Raw genomic sequence first — 16,990 nt, 5'->3', positions numbered from 1 at the left:
AGAGGAAGTGAAATCAGTCCTAGCAGCTGGAGGACAGAGAGACAGCAGAAAGGATCTTATTTTTGCTCAAGAGCAATTATCTTCCAAAGTTTCAATCTGCTTGAGTACAGTACTTACTTAAAATAACAGCTCACTAAAATATTGGAGTAAAAAAATACATTAAAAATTTCAAAACTCCTATTAGTGCTGATGAAGATGCCCTTTATTGGAAATAACCTTTTAGATATTTCCGTAGGACGTGTTTTACTACATGGTTGACTTAACACCTGTCAAGACCTTCAGGAGTACCATGGAATAGTAGATATTAACTTGCATGTTTCCTGTTAAAATTTTTTTTTAAGATTTTTGTTTAGAGACAGGGGGAGGGAGGGAAGGAAACATCAATTGGTTCCTTAACACCCCCAACGGGGTACCTGGCCCACAGCCTAGTCATGTGCTCTGACTGGGAATTGAACCAGTGACCTTTCAGTTTGCATGCTGGTGTTTAATCCACTAAGCCACACCAACCAGGACACACTAAAAATTTTTAATAACTTATGCTATTGATAATTTGAAATCTAGTGCTACCCTTTGACTTTATTCACATTAGGCAGTAAGCATCGTTACCACATCTCTGCATGCAACAGTGGCATGGACCTCAGGAAGAGGCTCCTTTGAGGTGGTCCTCCTGGGAAATGGTGTCTACTCAGGCCTGCATTAGAGGTGGGGAGTAGGCTCTGTACTATCAGGAAGGCTGGTCAGGACGGTTTCTTTAGGGGCACATCTGGATATCCTTGCAGTTCTATACAGACAAGGATTAAAGAAAGTACCCACATAATGATGTATCGATGTGCACAAATATCCAAAAATACATGAAAAACAAGACTGATGCAAGAAACAGATTTTATAAATGCATTTGAAGTTAAAGAAAAAAAGTCTGACTCAAACTTATTAATTTTTAATACAATAGACAGTTCAGAGTTAAAACCTGATAGGTTTTTTCATTTTTAAAGATTTTTAAAATATATTTTTTTGAGTGGAAGGGAGGGAGAAAAGGAGGGAGAAAGGGAAACATCAACAGGGGATGCCTCTTGTGCACCCCCTACTGGGCTCCTGGCCAGGGACCCGGGCATGTGCCCCAAAAGAGAATCGAACCAGCAACCCTTTGGTTTGCAGGGTGGCACTCAATCCACTGAGCCACACCAGCCAGGGCAGTAAGACAGGTTTTTATTACACAATTTGGTTTAAAAGGTACATAAGGAATTAGGCCAAAAACAAAAACACCTTATCAACAGAGAAAACAATGGCAATTTTCACAGGCAAGGGGGGGGGCAGGGTGTGGGCAGGTAGAAGAGTTAGGATAAATGGTGAGGGATTGACACTTGACTTTGGATGCTGAACATATAAGACAATATTCTAAGGAGGTAATATAGTACTCCTGAAACAATATAATTATATTAAACAATGTCACTCCAATAAATAAAAATTTTAAAAAATTTATCATATGCACCTGATTTTTTAACAGTAAGCATTTTTTATTCACTGCACATCAATGTCACAAAAGCCCTGGTGGTTAGTGGTTATTTAAGCACTCTCATTAAGCAGGTGTTTTATTTAATTTATTCATTTTAAAAAGACTTTATTTTTAGAGAAGGGAAGGGAGGAAGAGAGGGAAACAACCATGTGCCAGAGTTACATCCATCAGTTGTCTCTTGCACGCCCCCAACTGGGGACCTGGCCCACAACCCAGGCATGTGCTCTGACCGAGAATCAAACAGGTGACCTTTTGGTTTGCAGACAGGCACTCAAACCACTGAGGCACACCAGTCAGGGCAGATTCAGTAGGTATTTTAAATAAAAATGGTTATAATTTAGCCAAGACATAGAAGCTATCAATATATGGGAGCTAAATGTAAGAAGCAAGCATATAGGTTTCTTAGATTAAATCATAGGGTTAACTGTTCATGATCTTCAATTTCCCAGTACATTTTTATATATAACACTAATACAAAAACAAAAACAAAAACCTGAAGATGGAGTAAGATCAGTCTCCACCAAAATTAATTCTCTGTGTAATGAAGGACACTATCATATAAGTAAAAATACAGTCTATCAAAAAGGAGAAAATAATGGTAAGTCACAGACTTTTTAAGGGTCGACGATCCATATTTGACTAATTCTTAGAACTCAATAACCAAAAACAAGAAATCCAAATTAAAAAGGTCAGTCCCTCCTTTTATACTCATGAATATTTGCTTTCTATAGTCAGGTGCACCTCCATTGGGAGATATGAAAAATTTGTATCCAAAATAATAACCAAAATGTTTCAACACAAAGTCTGCCATGTTCTGGGAGTTCTCTAGAAAGAATGACCAGGAGTTAGCTACATTTATGATCGAGAATGAAACCTTTTAAATTTGTCCTGTTTTAACTTCAGTAAAGGAGAGGTAATAATGTAACACTAAGAAATTCTCAAGGACTCTAATAAAAATCAGGACCAGAAAGGTCATTCTAATTTCTTTTTAAAGATTTTGTTTAAGACACAGGGGGAGGGAGGGAGAAAGAGAGGGAAACATAGATCCGTTGCCTCTTGCATGCCCCAACTAGGGGCCTCACCTGCAACCCAGGCATGTGCCCTGACCAGGAATCAAACTGGCAACCTTTAGGTTTGCATTCAATCCACTGAGCCACACCAGCCAGGGCACTAATTTTCTTTTTCTTTTTTTAAAGTAGATTTTATTTCTAGAGAGAGGAAAGGAGGGAAACATTGACATGAGAGAAATATGGATCAGCTGCCTCCCACACGCCTAGCCCGCAACCCAGCCATGTACTCTGACCAGGAATTGAATGGGCGACCTTTCTTTTTGCAGGACGACACCCAATCCGCTGAGCCACACCAGTCATGCAGGTCATTCTATTTTCCAAACACACAAATGCCATTAGGTTATTTTCCAAAAACCCATGTTCACATTCAAAAACATAGGGTCTTCCATGAGTTCTAAAATATGTATTAAAAATATTCACCAAATTCTGATGCGTCATCGTATTAGAAAATTTCCAAACTACTGATCAGAATCAACAGGCACTTGCTTGGTTTATGTGGGAGGAGGATAGCCGTTCAAATGCTGTGGCCCTAGTGCTTCAAAGGAAAAATGACTGATGTTTCTGTAGTTGAGTTTAAGAGTTCACAAGGAGCCAACAGTCAACCCCATGATTTCACACATAAACCAGGAATAAAAACATAGTAACATCAACTGATAGGAGATTGGAATCACGTTAACAGTTCCTTTTCAGCCCTGACTGGTGAGGCTCAGTGGACTGAGTGCTGGCCTGCAAACCAAGAGTTCCCTAGTTTGATTCCCGGTGAGGGTACATGCCTGGGTTGTATGTCAGGTCCCCAGTAACGGGCATGCGAAAGGCAACCACACACTGATGTTTCTCTCCCTTCTCCCTCCCTTCCTTCCCCTCTAAAAATAAATCTTTAAAAAAATTATTTTTCAAAATATTTCACATACTGTCAATATACAATAGTATATTTTCTGAGGAATTACACATATCCAAACACCCATCCCCTTGACATTTTTAAGCACACTAAAAAGTAATGACCTAGCCCTGGCTGGCATGGCTCAGTAGATTCAGCGCCAGCCTGTGAACCAGAAGGTCGCTGTCAGGGTGCATGCAAAGGTTGCAGGCAAGGTCCCCAGCAGAGGGCATGTGAGAGCCAACTGGTCCATGTTCCTCTTGCACATTAGTTTCTCTCCCTCCCATCTACTCTCTCTGAAAATAAATAAAACCTTCAAAGAAAGTAATGATCTATGTTTTTAACTTTTGGATGATTCTCTACAATAAGTATTCTGATTTATAGCAATACTTGAAAACTATTCTTAGCATTCTACTGTGAATTCTCTCATATTTTGAAATTGTTTCAATTACATACATTCCCAAATTTTTACATCTTTAACATCAATTTCAGGCATTAAATTCTTTGGAATTTGTGAACTGTATAAATTGGACAAAAGCCAATCATTATTATGAATGTAGAACTGCACATACATTGTACATTCCATGATACACAATGCAGCTGTAGGTCCAGCTATACAATTTCCTACAATCTTCTTTTCTAAGGTTTTTCTCTCTAGTATAAATTCTCACATCGAATAATCTCTGAACACTGAAAAAACAGTTTTCAAAACTCTTCATTACTATTGTTTCTCTTCAGAATGAATTGTGATGTGGAGTGAGGTTTATGAATGGATAGACTTTTGCCATTTTTATATTTTCTACATTTTATCCAGTATAAATTATGAAATATTGACAGAGATATGAAGGAGGACTAAAAGCTTTACCAAATTCATTACATTTTTAAGACTTCGCTTCAATGTAAATTCTCTGATGTTGAATGAAGCTTGAACAGTGGTTAGTTTTTGTTAAATTTTTCAAATTTTTTCTTTCCCTCCATGAAGTCTCCAATGTTGTTCGTTTTGAACACAGGGTAAAAGCTTTGCCACATTCTCTACATTTGAACAGCTTTCCTCCAAAATGAATTCTCTCATGTTGGCTAAGACACTACTGATAATTAAGATTTGGCACTTACAATACATATATAGTTTCTATCCAATATGAATGACCTGATGTCACATTAGTTTTGAGGAGTGAAGAAAGGCTTTACCAACAGGCCACATTCATGACTTCTCTCAAGTATGATTCCTCTGATGGTAAGAGCTGAAGAACACCTGAAGGCTTTGCCATATTCCCTACACTTACATGGTTTTTCACCAGTATGAATTCTCTGATGTTGGGTAAGGTGTGAGGACTCCCTAAAGACTTTGCCACATTCTCTACATTTATAAGGCTTCTCTCCAGTATGAATCTTCTGATGCTGAGTGAGGGTATGGGACTGTCTAAAGGCTTTACCACATTCGCTATATTTAAAGGCTTCTTTCCAGTATGAATTTTCAGATGTTGAATAAGGTTTGAGAGCTGGCAAAAGGCTTCACAAACATTTGCTACACATATGAAGATTTTCACCATTATGAATTCTCTGAAGTTGAGTAAGGTTTGAGGAATTCTCTAAAAGCTTTGCCACATCCACTACACTTATGAGAATCCACTCCGCTATTAATTTTCTCATGTTGAGTAAGCACTGAGCACTAGCAAAAGGCTTTTACTACATTATCTGCACTTATAAGGCATCTCTCCAGTATGAATTTCCTGATGTTGTGTAAGCGTTGAAGACTGGAGAAAGGCTTTAACACATTCTCTATACTCATAAGGCTTTTCTCCAGTATGAATTTTATGATGCTTCGTAAGCGTTGAGGACCGGCAAAAGGCTTTGCCACATTCTGTACATTTATAAGGCTTCTCTCCAGTATGAATTTTCTGATGTCTAGTAAGGGTTGAGGACAAGCTAAAGGCTTTGCCACATTCTCTACATTTATAACGCTTTTCTCCAGTATGAATTTTCTGGTGGTGAGTAAGGGTCGAGGACTGGCGAAAGGCTTTACCACATTCTCTACACTTATAGGGCTTCTCTCCAATATGAATATTCTGATGTTGAATAAGATTTGAGGACTGGCGAAAGGCTTTACCACATTCCCTACATTTATAAGCCTTCTCTCCAGTATGAATTTTCTGATGTTGAGTAAGAGTTGAGGAGCGGCTAAAGGCTTTACCACATTCTGTACATTTATAAGGCTTCTCTCCAGTATGAATTTTCTGATGGTTTGTAAGGGTTTCGGACCGGCGAAAGGCTTTACCACATTCTCTACATTTATAAGGCTTCTCTTCAGTATGGATTTTCTGATGTTGAGTAAGAGTTGAGGACTGGCGAAAGGCTTTACCACATTCTCTACATTTATAAGGCTTCTCTCCAGTATGAATTCTCTGGTGAATAGTAAGGATTGAGAACCACCTAAAGGCTTTGCCACATTCTCTACATATATAAGGCTGTTGTTTAGTATGTAGTCTCTGATGTAGAGTAAAATCTGAAGGCCAATTATATGTTTTACCACTTTCTCTACATTTTTGTTTTTCTGCAGTACAGATTTTCTTAATTCCATTTAGATTAAATATTTGACTGTAGAATTTCCCATATGGTAAACATTTGTAAACTTCCCCCCTGATAGGAATATTTTTGTCTTCAGTACAATTTGAAGATTCATTAAGTAATTTGACACATTTACTTTGTCTGTCTGTCTTCTCCACAACAGGAATAATCTGACATATTTTGTCGTTTGACATTTGGTCAAAGATTTTTCCACTTTTATGATGGTTCTCTGGAAGATGAGTATTCTGATGTTTATGAGGATTTGACTTATGCTTAAAAATTTTCCAACCTTCATTGCATTGATAACTTCTGTCTTCATTACACGTACTCTGGTAATCATTGAAGATAGAAACACCTTTAGTTACGCCTATAATTTCATTAACATGTATACTTATTCCCAAATCACTATTCTCTAATACCTATTAAACCATAGTGCTTGAATTAAAAATCACTCCCTAGGTCATGAAAATTTTATATACTGGAATAAAAGAAAACATTCCTTCTCAGTGAAGTATAATTGCCAAATTGATCACATTTAAATTTTACATGTGTATTAGAATTCACTAAATTTTAGAAATTATTGACTGAAAATTTAACCCCACTCTCCATTTTAGGCAGTTAAATGATTATTCCAGACTGCAGTTAAAAGAATATATACCCTTAGAAATTGTTTTCAGGCTTCATATTTGGAAAACGCATTGATCTGCATATATAACTGAATTAAAGTAGGAGTTTTTCCAAATGTGTTCTATTTTTAACCTCTTTGGGTAACAAGGATTTTATTATGAATAGCTATCCTATCCAAGTTCTCTGCATTTTAACATCCTTTTTCGTTGTCACACACTTATCAGCCTTTCATTACATTATCAAAGGCACACCTTTCATTTCTTACCAGTATTGTTTTAGAGAATAAATCTTCTATTCCTGGCTTTTGCAACAAGGCCTGGTAGTCTTCAGATGACACAGCTGAAAGATACAAAATAAAGGTTCACAGGTATGACACTCAGGTCAATGTACGCTGAGGTTAAGCAATTATGCAATATATTTTTGAGTACTTCAAAAATGTTAAATAATAAAAGCAAGACCAAGACAGGCACAATGAAAAAAACAAAGAGTTGCTTACATTTGGCAACCATACTGCCCACATTCCCTGGCACACCATGGCAATAATATAAGGAAATTCCCAGTTTCTACTCTGTAGAGATGGAGGTTACAGCTGTGTTCAATGATCTTGCTATTTAACAGCATCTTTGAAATACTTATTTCTGTTTTATGTGACATAGAGCGCTATAACCATGTCAATAAATGATGAATGCAGTGTAGTGCATACTAAAAAGAAGAGTAATTGATAATTGATCAAACATCACAGAAACAGCAGGACTAAAGATCAACATCAAGCATACAAAACAATGTATGCAAAGATTTTACATTTGCTTTCTTTATATTACCAAAAGAAAACAAAGTAAATATAGACAATACAGATGGGATCACACCAAAAAATATGAAAACACCTGCACATTAAGGTAAATACATAGAAACTTAAAAACAACCTGTGGAATGGAAGAAAATTTGTGCAAAGCATGTATCTTGTAAGTCTTTAATATTCAGAATATATAAATAATTTTTACAAAACATGATGAAAGAAGTAACACAATTTTTAAAATGGCCAAAGATATATGGTTAATTAATATTAAAAAAAGACAGGAATACAGAATGGAGTGAGACATATTCTTTAATAAGTGGTCTGAGAAAAATGGAATAAATACGAAATAATATAACTCAATCACTTTCTTATGCCATATACCAAAATAAACACAAAATAGATTAAAAACTAAAATGTAGGACCTGAAGCCATGAAAACACGGTAAGAAAGAAGAGTCAATAAACTGTCATTGCTCTTAGAAACTTTTTTTGAATATATCTTGGTCAGCATAGCAAACAAACACACAAACAAACAATTAAACCAATGAGATTACAACAAAGTAAGTTTTTTCATAGCAAAGTACACCATCAAGAAAACAAAACAAAAAAAAACCCAATCTATTGAATAAGGAAAGATATCCACCAACAATGCTAACTATCCGAAATAAATAAGGAACTTACACAACTTAACACCAAAAAACACAAAAAATCTAACTGAAGAATGAGTTAGGACCCGAATAGATATTTCTCTGAACAAGACATAAAGATGACCAATAGACATATAAAAAGATGTTTAACATCATTCATCATCAGAGAAATGCAAACTGAGACCATAGAGAAATACCAGCACATATGTATTAGGATAGCAATTATCGGTAATATACAGTCCTGGCTAGTGTGGTTCAGTGAATTGAGAGCTGGCCTGAGAACCACAAGTTTGCAGGTTTGATTCCCAGTCAAGGCACATGACTGGTGGCGGGCCAGGTCCCCAGTTGTGGGTGAGGGGAAACTGATGGATGTATCTCTCACACATCGATGCTTCTCTTCCTCTCTTTCTCTCCCTTCCTTTCTCTCTAAACATAAATAAACACAATCTTTTAAAGAAGTAATAAATGACAAGAATGAGCAATGATGTGGAGAAATCGTAACTCTCATGCACTGTCAATGAGTTTATAAACAAATTTGTGCAGCCACAACAGAAAACAAAATGGGAAGTTCTCCAAAAATTTACAAACAGGTACCATATAGCACAGTAATTCCATCTCTAGGGATTTACCCAAAGGATACGAGAACAGAAATTCAAAATGGAATATACACCACTATATCCACTGGAGCATTATTTACAAAATGGAAGATACAGAACAGAAAAAAAAAGACCACTGTTATAATGGTACTGAAATTCTGGAATAAATTAGGAGATTTTATTTTAGTTTATATATAATGTCAAAAAAGTTATATCTCAATGGGTATCCTTAAAGCCATGACTCATTACGTGTTTATTTCAAAAACTAAAGAAATCTACAAATATTCATGTTATTGAATATAAAGCAAAACTAATTTTATACACTTCATACTTTCTCAAGGCCAATTCTTTAACAAATTCATTTATTCCCATGTCTCAAATCAACTGTTAAGGAAAAATACAAACAAACAAAAAAGTGATCTTTCTCATGAGGAAAAAACAGAGAAGCCACAAGCTGAGAAAATACACTTGTAAAAGACAACATGTGCAGGACTATCACATAAGACATACAAAGATGTTTTCAAACTCAACAGTGACAAAAAAACCAACCTGACTAAAAAGGGAAAAACTAACAGAAAACACACTAAAAAAGATATACAGATTGTCCTGGCTGGTGTGGCTCAGTGAATTGAGAGCCAGCCTGTGAATCAAAGGTTCGCTGGTTCAATTCCCACTAAGGGCACATGCTTCCGTTGCAGACCAGGATCCCAGTAGGAGGCGTGTGAGGAGCAACCACACAATGATGTTTCTCTCCCTCTCTCTCTCTCTCCCCCCCTTCTCTACTAAAAATAAAATAAAACATTTTTAAAAGAAGATAAAACATAAAAATATATATAGACTAGTACCCACAAAGAACCTCCACATCTCCTATCACTGGGGAAATGCACAGTATAACAATGAAAATTATACAAACAGTATATTCAAGCAACACCAAACCACTAAAGGGAAGGGAATCCAGAACACTGACAACAGCAAATGCTGCTGTGGATGTGGAGCAACAGGAACTCTCATTCACTGCTGGTGAAAATGTAAATTAGTACTGTCCCTTGGGAAGAGTTTGAGGGTTCTCACAAAACTAAAAATAAGGGCGTGGGCTGGGTAGAGGAGGGCAAAGGGGAAAAATTGGGATAACTATAATAGCATATACAATAAAACGTTTTTTAAAAAACCTAAACAGTCCTGGCTGGTGTGGCTTACTGCACTGAGCCCTGGTTGGCAAACCAAAAGGTTGCCAGCTCCATTCCAAGTCAAGGCACATGCCTGGGTTATGGGCTGGGTCCCCAGTTGGGCGTCTGTGAGAGGCCACAGATCAATGTTTCTGTGGCACATTGATGTTTCTCTCCCTCTCTTTCTCTGTCCCTTCCACCATCTCTATAAAAATAAGTACATAAAACCTTTAAAAAAACCCTACATAAACACTTATTAAGTAATATAGTATTGTGCTCCTTAGTATCTAACCAAACACCTAAAAACTTTTATCTACACAAAACTTACCACGGAATATCTATAGAAGCTTCATTTATAATGACCAAAAAATTGGAAGCAACGAAAATATCTCTCAACAGGTGAAGAGATAAGTAAACTGAAATATATACAATGAAGTATTTTTTAGCACTATAAAGAAATAATATATTGACATGAAAGGACATGAAAGAAACCTAAACACATAGAATTAAGAGAAAAAATTTAATTTGCCTGACAAGGTGCTCAGTTGGTTAGAGCATTGTCCAGAGAAACCAAGGTTGAGGATTCAGTCCCTAACCAGGGCATCACAACATTCTACCAATGAATTCATAAATAAGTGGAACAACAAATTCATGTTTCTTTTTCCTGTCCTTTCTCTCTCTAAAAAATCAATAAATGAAATTAAATGTACAAAAGCCCAATTTCAAAAGGTTACAGAGTATAAAAGAACAACTAAATGACAGTCTAGAAAAAACAAAATGAGAGAAACAGTAAAAAGGCAAATGGCTGCAAGAGTTTAGGCGATACAGGGATAAATAAAGCAGAAAGAGTATTTAGGGCTGAGAGACAAGTCTGTGTGACACTATAATGGTGGATGTATACATCATGAATTTTCCAAACCCACAGAATATACAACCCAGCAGTGAACCCTACAGTAAACTAAAACTTTGGGTGATGATGATTTGCAAATGTAGGTTCGTACATATCACAAATACAAAACTCTGGTGGGGGACGTTGATGAGGGAGTAGGATTTGCCTGCAAAAGCATGGAGAGTGTGGGAATTCTCATTTATTTCTGCACAATCTCGCAGTGAATGTAAAACCGTTCTTTGGAAATGTCATTCATAGACCTACTTCTCTGACATATCTATACTCAGGTCTATGTACCTTTCCTATGGTTCTTTATGCCCATCCAAGAAACAAAAGTTTGCATCCTCCACTGAAATGTACTCACACACAATATTACTTCACAACCATAACAATGACCTGATTCAAAGAAACAAATACTGCCAAGCGTTTCCAAAAACATGGAAAAACTAGACCCTACGCATTGCTGAATAAAAGATAAATTGGTGGGGAAAAAGGAGAGATCTGGACAACATGGAGGCAGAACACTGGTAATCAGGATGCTCATAGTAAGAAATGCTTTGCTTCTTTGCACAACCAAAAGGATTAACAACCAACTGAAAAACAAAAGACAACAGGAACTCCCAGAAAATCAAACTGCATGAAGTCCAACAACCAAGGAGTTAAAGAAACATTCATCCAGACTGGTAGGAGGGATGGAAACAGGAGCAGAAAGGACTAGCGCAAGGCAGCGAGTGGCAGACCAGGGCGGGCCATCCCACATTCATGTGCAGATAAGCCGAGTGGAACAGCAGGGAAGGAGACAAGACAGTGAAACCCAGGGTTTCAACAACAGAAACTAAAGACTCAAAATCCCAAGCTGTAAAAATCTGAGGGGGTTGCGGTGGTGAGAGAAACTTCAAGTCTCACAGGAGAGTCTGCTGGGGGAGCCCATGGAATCTTAGAATGTACACAAACCCACCTACCTGAAAATCAGCACCTGAAAACGCACAATCCACTTGTGTGAAGCAAAGAAAGTAATGGGAAGTGGGACAAGAGCCGAGGAAATGACATTGTTCCCTCTGACCACAAGGCAGCAAAGTGGGTGGCCCTGCCCTAGTAAATACCTAAACCTCTGCCCCTTACAACATAACAGGTGTGCCAGGATGAGGACATATGACCCGTATGAAAGAACAGATCAAAATTCCAGAAAAAGAACTAAGCAATGAGGAGACAGACAACCTATCTGATGCAGAGTTCAAAACACTGGTAATCAGGATGCTCACAGAATTGATTAAGTATGGACACAAAACTATGGGAAGAAGTGAAGGCTATACAAAGTGAAATAAAGCAAAATATACAGGGAACCAACAGTGAAGAGAAGAAAACTGGGATTCAGATCAACAATATGGAACAAAAGGAAGAAAATAAACATTCAACCAGAACAGAATGAAGAAACAAGAATTGAAAAAAAAAGAGAAGAGACTTAGGAACCTCTGGCACTTTAAACACTCCAACATCTGAATTGTAGGGGTGCCAGAAAGAGATAAGGAAGAAAAAGAAATTGAAAACTTATCTGAAAAAATAATGGAAGAGAAATTCCTCAATTCAGTGAAGGAAATAAGACTTCCAGGAAGTTCAGAGTCCAAAAGAAGTTGGAACCAAGGAAGCATACACCAAGACACATCATAATTACATTACACAAGATTAATGATAAGGAGAGAATCTTCAAAGCAGCAAGAGAAAAGGAGACAGTTACTTAGAAAGGAGTGTCCATAAGACTATCAGCTGATTTCTCAGAAGAAACCTGCACAGCAAGAAGGAACTGGAAAGAAGCATTCATAGACATGAAAGGCAAGGACCGACATCCAAGATTACTCTGTCCAGCAAAGCTATCATTTAGAGTGGAAGGGCAGACAAAGTGCTTCCCAGATAAGGTACAGTTAGAGTTCATCATCACCAAGACCTTACTATATGAAATGTTAAAGGTACTTATCTAAGAAAAAAAGGGAGATCAAAACTATGAACAGTAAAATGACAACTCAAAATTATCAACAACTGAACCTAAAAGCAAAAACAAACTAAGCAAACAACTAAAACAGGAAGAGAATCACAGAAATGGAGATCACATGAAGGGTTATCAGTGGGGAGGGGGAGGGAGAGAATGGGGGAGAAGGTACATGAAATAAGAGGCATACATGGTAGGCACAAAATAGGCAGAAGGAGGTTAAGAATAGTAAAGGAAATGGAAAAGCCAAAGAACTTATACGTACAACCCATGTACATGAACTAAGGAGGGGAGAGGAATGCTGGAGAGTGGAGGGGTGCAGGGAGAAGGGGCATCAGGGGGAAAAATGGGACAACCATAATAGCATAATCAATAAAATATACTTTAAAATTTTTTTTTAAAAAAGATAAATTGGTACAAATGGTATGAATAACAAGAAGGGGTTTGTCAAAAAATTAAAATAGAATGGTTTCATCATTCAGCTCTTCTATTCAGGGTATTTATCAAAAAGTATTCAAAGGAGGATTTGCAAGAGATATGTGCACACCTATGTCAACTGTAGCATTATTCACAAAGCCTGTAGAAGGGGAAACAATCCCTATGTCTATGGATAAAATAAAAAGATTAAAAAATTTGCTATGTACATAAAATGAAATGCTGCTCTGCCAAGAAATAGAAAATTGTTACAACCTGATAGCACAAAGACAAACATTCCGGACATTTTTTAGGTGAAGCACACAGGTCACAAAGAGACACATACTCTAAGATTCCACTTAGGTGAGTAATGTTATGGAGTCCATGTCATAGGGGGAAAAAAGGTGGTTACCTGGGCCTTGGTTTTCAGGCAAATGAGGAAGTGGTTATTTAATGGACATTGAGACATTTCTGCAAGATGGGAGTTTCAAAACATTAGATGCACAAGAAGGAAAATATATGTAATATGACTGAACTGCACAATTACAGTTACAAAAAGATGGTAGATCTTCTTCTCACATGATTTTTTTTCTTTAGATTTTATTTATATTTTTAGAAGGGAAGGCCAGGAGTAAGAGGGGACAGAAACATTGATCGACTGCCTCTTTCTTGTATATGTCCCAACCAAGGACCAAACATGAAACCCAGGCATGTATGTGCCCTGATTAAACCAGCAACCTTTGAGTGTGCGAAACAATGCCTGCCCAACCAACCCAACCATAGGGGTCAGGGAAGATTTTTATCAAAATTTAAAATATAGTATCTAAAAGAGGTAATTATAAAACTGCAAAAATTACATTCAATTTGGAATTTTTATCTCACATAAATGGAAGGTAAATTCAGCCACAAAGAGACATAAACTTAAGACTATTTCTGAAACTCACAGGACCAATCAACCATTGACCAGTAACCAAGCTCAGAAAGAAACAAGGTAAGTCATGAGCAAAGGAGGGTAAAAACCACACAAACATGCACATTAATTTTAATGGCAACTGACATATAGCTGATTCATATTCAAATTAAGCCCCACAATGTCTTAAGTGTACTGAGTGGAGAACTATCATTCACGTTCCTAATATATAAATAAAAACAAAAAATGCAATCACTAAATTTGGGGAACCAATCATAAAAAGGAAACACACTGGAACACCAGTGGGAATTGTGGCTGAGTGAGACTGAGGGGTGCTAGAATCCAAGTATTTGTCTTTAAGAGCCCACACACAGACTAACTGGGACTCCCTTGCTCTAAACTCCGGCGTAAGACAGCAGCTTGAAAAGCACCAGGGACGTACAGGGAGGAAATCAACTGTCTAGCATCAGGACAAAGGCTAGAGGAGCAGCTTTCTCCCCTAGAGAGGAAATTATTCCCTTGCTGAGCACTCCCCACTACAGATCCGGCAGGCAGGTACATTTGAGTCTCCATCTACCTGGCTAACACCATAGCCTTGTCCTAGTGATTCCCTGAAATCTTGCACCAGTCACCATGACAGCCCGCCCAAGCCATGTCGAGTGACTTTTCCATACAAATGGTCTCTCTTGCCTCATGCTTCAGACACTCCTTAATCTCAGAAAAAAACCTGCATCTGGTCTCTGCATGCCCCATACCTCTCACTCAGTGGCCGTATGCAAAGCACTAGCTGCCGCTGGCTCTGATCACATGTTGGCCTCTCTGGGCATATTCATGTCCACCACAAGTAGGAGCTATCTGCATATTGCTCTGGAACTGGTGCCAGGTGGAACTGGGCAGTTCATAGGTGGTGGCTGACCTTGCACCTGAAGAGAAGATCCAGAGCCAGTGCCCCCAATGCACACCTTAGGACCATGTCAGACTACAGCTCTACCACTTCTACAAGTGACACACTCACAGGGCACACTCTGTGAGCACCAAAGCCTCACTGAATATTTTCCTAAATGTGAAGAATCTAACAGTTCTGTAACTCACTTCTTACCAAAAGGAGCACATTCAATCATGTTGTCTCATCACTTCTTAATAAAAAAGCAGAAATCTGACAAAGGTCTAATCAGAAAGGGAACACACATCAAGGCACAATCCCGGGCAGCAATAGACTGAAGGAGAATGATAAAATGTTAGTGATGAACAGATTAGGTTAACAATAAAAGACTTTCCTACATGGCAGTCAATGTTCTAAGGGCACCTATGGCACTGACTCATTGAACAACTCTAAAAAGTAAGGAGATACAATAATGTATTTTAACAGAAATTGGAGAACACAAACTGGAAATTTCGTATGACAATTCATACAAAGCAAAACAACACTGTGAAGCAAAACAGAAAATCAGATCATCTCACTTTGGGAAGGTGCATTGTGTTGCGATGAAATCACTGAGTCTAGACACTGTAGGGTCTCCTTTGAAGCCTCCGTAGAATTAGAAATTATAAACCAGAAAATATGACACCTGTCTTTAGGGTTCTTTTTCTGCAACAGATTCCAGGACCTCAACCACTTCCTTCATACACTCCGTTCACGAGACCAAAAAAAACTTAGAAAATAAGGCTTAACTTAAAATTTCTCAGCAAGGTGCACAGATTTTCCCAGGTCCCCAACAAAATGGAAGAAGAGCCAACCCAGTCCATGGTGGCCCTCAGAGTACAAGGGGACGACTGTGGCCCCAAGTGCTAATAGGATGACAGAGGTCACTGGAGTAGAATCAGAGTCCCAAAATGATATGGGAGCAAGGCATATGCTGGAGACTAGCTGGCCCTCTATGACAGCAACAGAAATTAACCCGGGCTTTTCAAAATCCTTTCTGCCGAGGCACAGCTTCCCAAATCACAGTAAGCCTGGCTCCCTCTGTAACTTTTGGGCCTCTTACCTGTGTCACCTGTTCTTCCATTCCCACCTACCTGAGTTGGTGGACACTGGTTTTCTTGTGCAAACGTCCAAGCACTCCTTCATTTGCTCCACAATAGTGACCAGGACTGGCTTAGGGAAAACACAACCTGTTTATAAAAGAAACATTAGTTTTGCTAGAGATTCTCCCATTTACAATCCAGTTTGTGCTCAGGTAAGACCGGTAAAATAATAATAATAATAATAATAATAATAATAATAATAATAACAACAACAACAACCTCCAACTAGTTACTTGAAAGCAAGAATCTGAAAATCTACTATACAAAATAAAGTCCCCAAAAGATGTTAAATAAAGAAAACAAAACCCGGCGGGTGCAGCAGGAACTCTGGAAGGAAGTCATCCTCACCCAGGGAGACCAGGTTCCTGTAGTTCTCCAACATCACATCAACGTACAATTTTCGCTGAGCTGGGACCAGGCACTCCCACTCCTCCTGAGAGAAATCTACTAACACGTCCCTGAAGGTCAACAGACCCTGAAAAATAAGACTCATTTATCAAGGGGCCACGATGAGTTAATAATGTAACCAAACTTGAAAACAGTGTTTGAAGTGGTTTCAATTTAGGAGAGTATACTGAATTATCCAATAATATCATTTTGACCCAATAATATTCTCTAATATATTTTCTAACAATGAGAAATGAGAATTACACATGTCCACAAATCCACTGCAGACTTTACTTTTCAGAAAAATAACCTTTAAAATGAAGAGATAGAAGTGGCTCGTGTGGCTCAGTGCACTAGTCTGTGAACCAAAAGGTCATTTATTTGATTCCCAATCAGGGCACATTCCAGGGTTGTGAGCCAGGTCCCTGTTTGGGGACATGCAAGAGGCAACCAACTGATGAGGGGACTGATTGATAGTTCTCTTCCCTTCTCTCTAAAAATAAATAAATATCATAAAATGAACAG

At 38.0% G+C, this 16,990-nt stretch overlaps 1 pseudogene; it reads right to left on the bottom strand.

Annotated features, from left to right (window-relative positions):
* Positions 1 to 1,146: 1,146 nt before the first annotated feature.
* LOC129081543 (zinc finger protein 345-like) lies at positions 1,147 to 16,657 on the bottom strand (annotated as a pseudogene).
* Between the last annotated feature and the right edge of the window lie 333 nt (positions 16,658 to 16,990).

This window comes from Pteronotus mesoamericanus, unplaced genomic scaffold (genome assembly GCF_021234165.1).
Source record: "Pteronotus mesoamericanus isolate MK-2021 breed Mesoamerican mustached bat unplaced genomic scaffold, CSHL_Meso_final scaffold_1135, whole genome shotgun sequence".
In the NCBI taxonomy this organism is placed as follows: Eukaryota; Metazoa; Chordata; class Mammalia; order Chiroptera; family Mormoopidae; genus Pteronotus; species Pteronotus mesoamericanus.
This window is presented reverse-complemented; position numbering and strand designations above follow the sequence as displayed.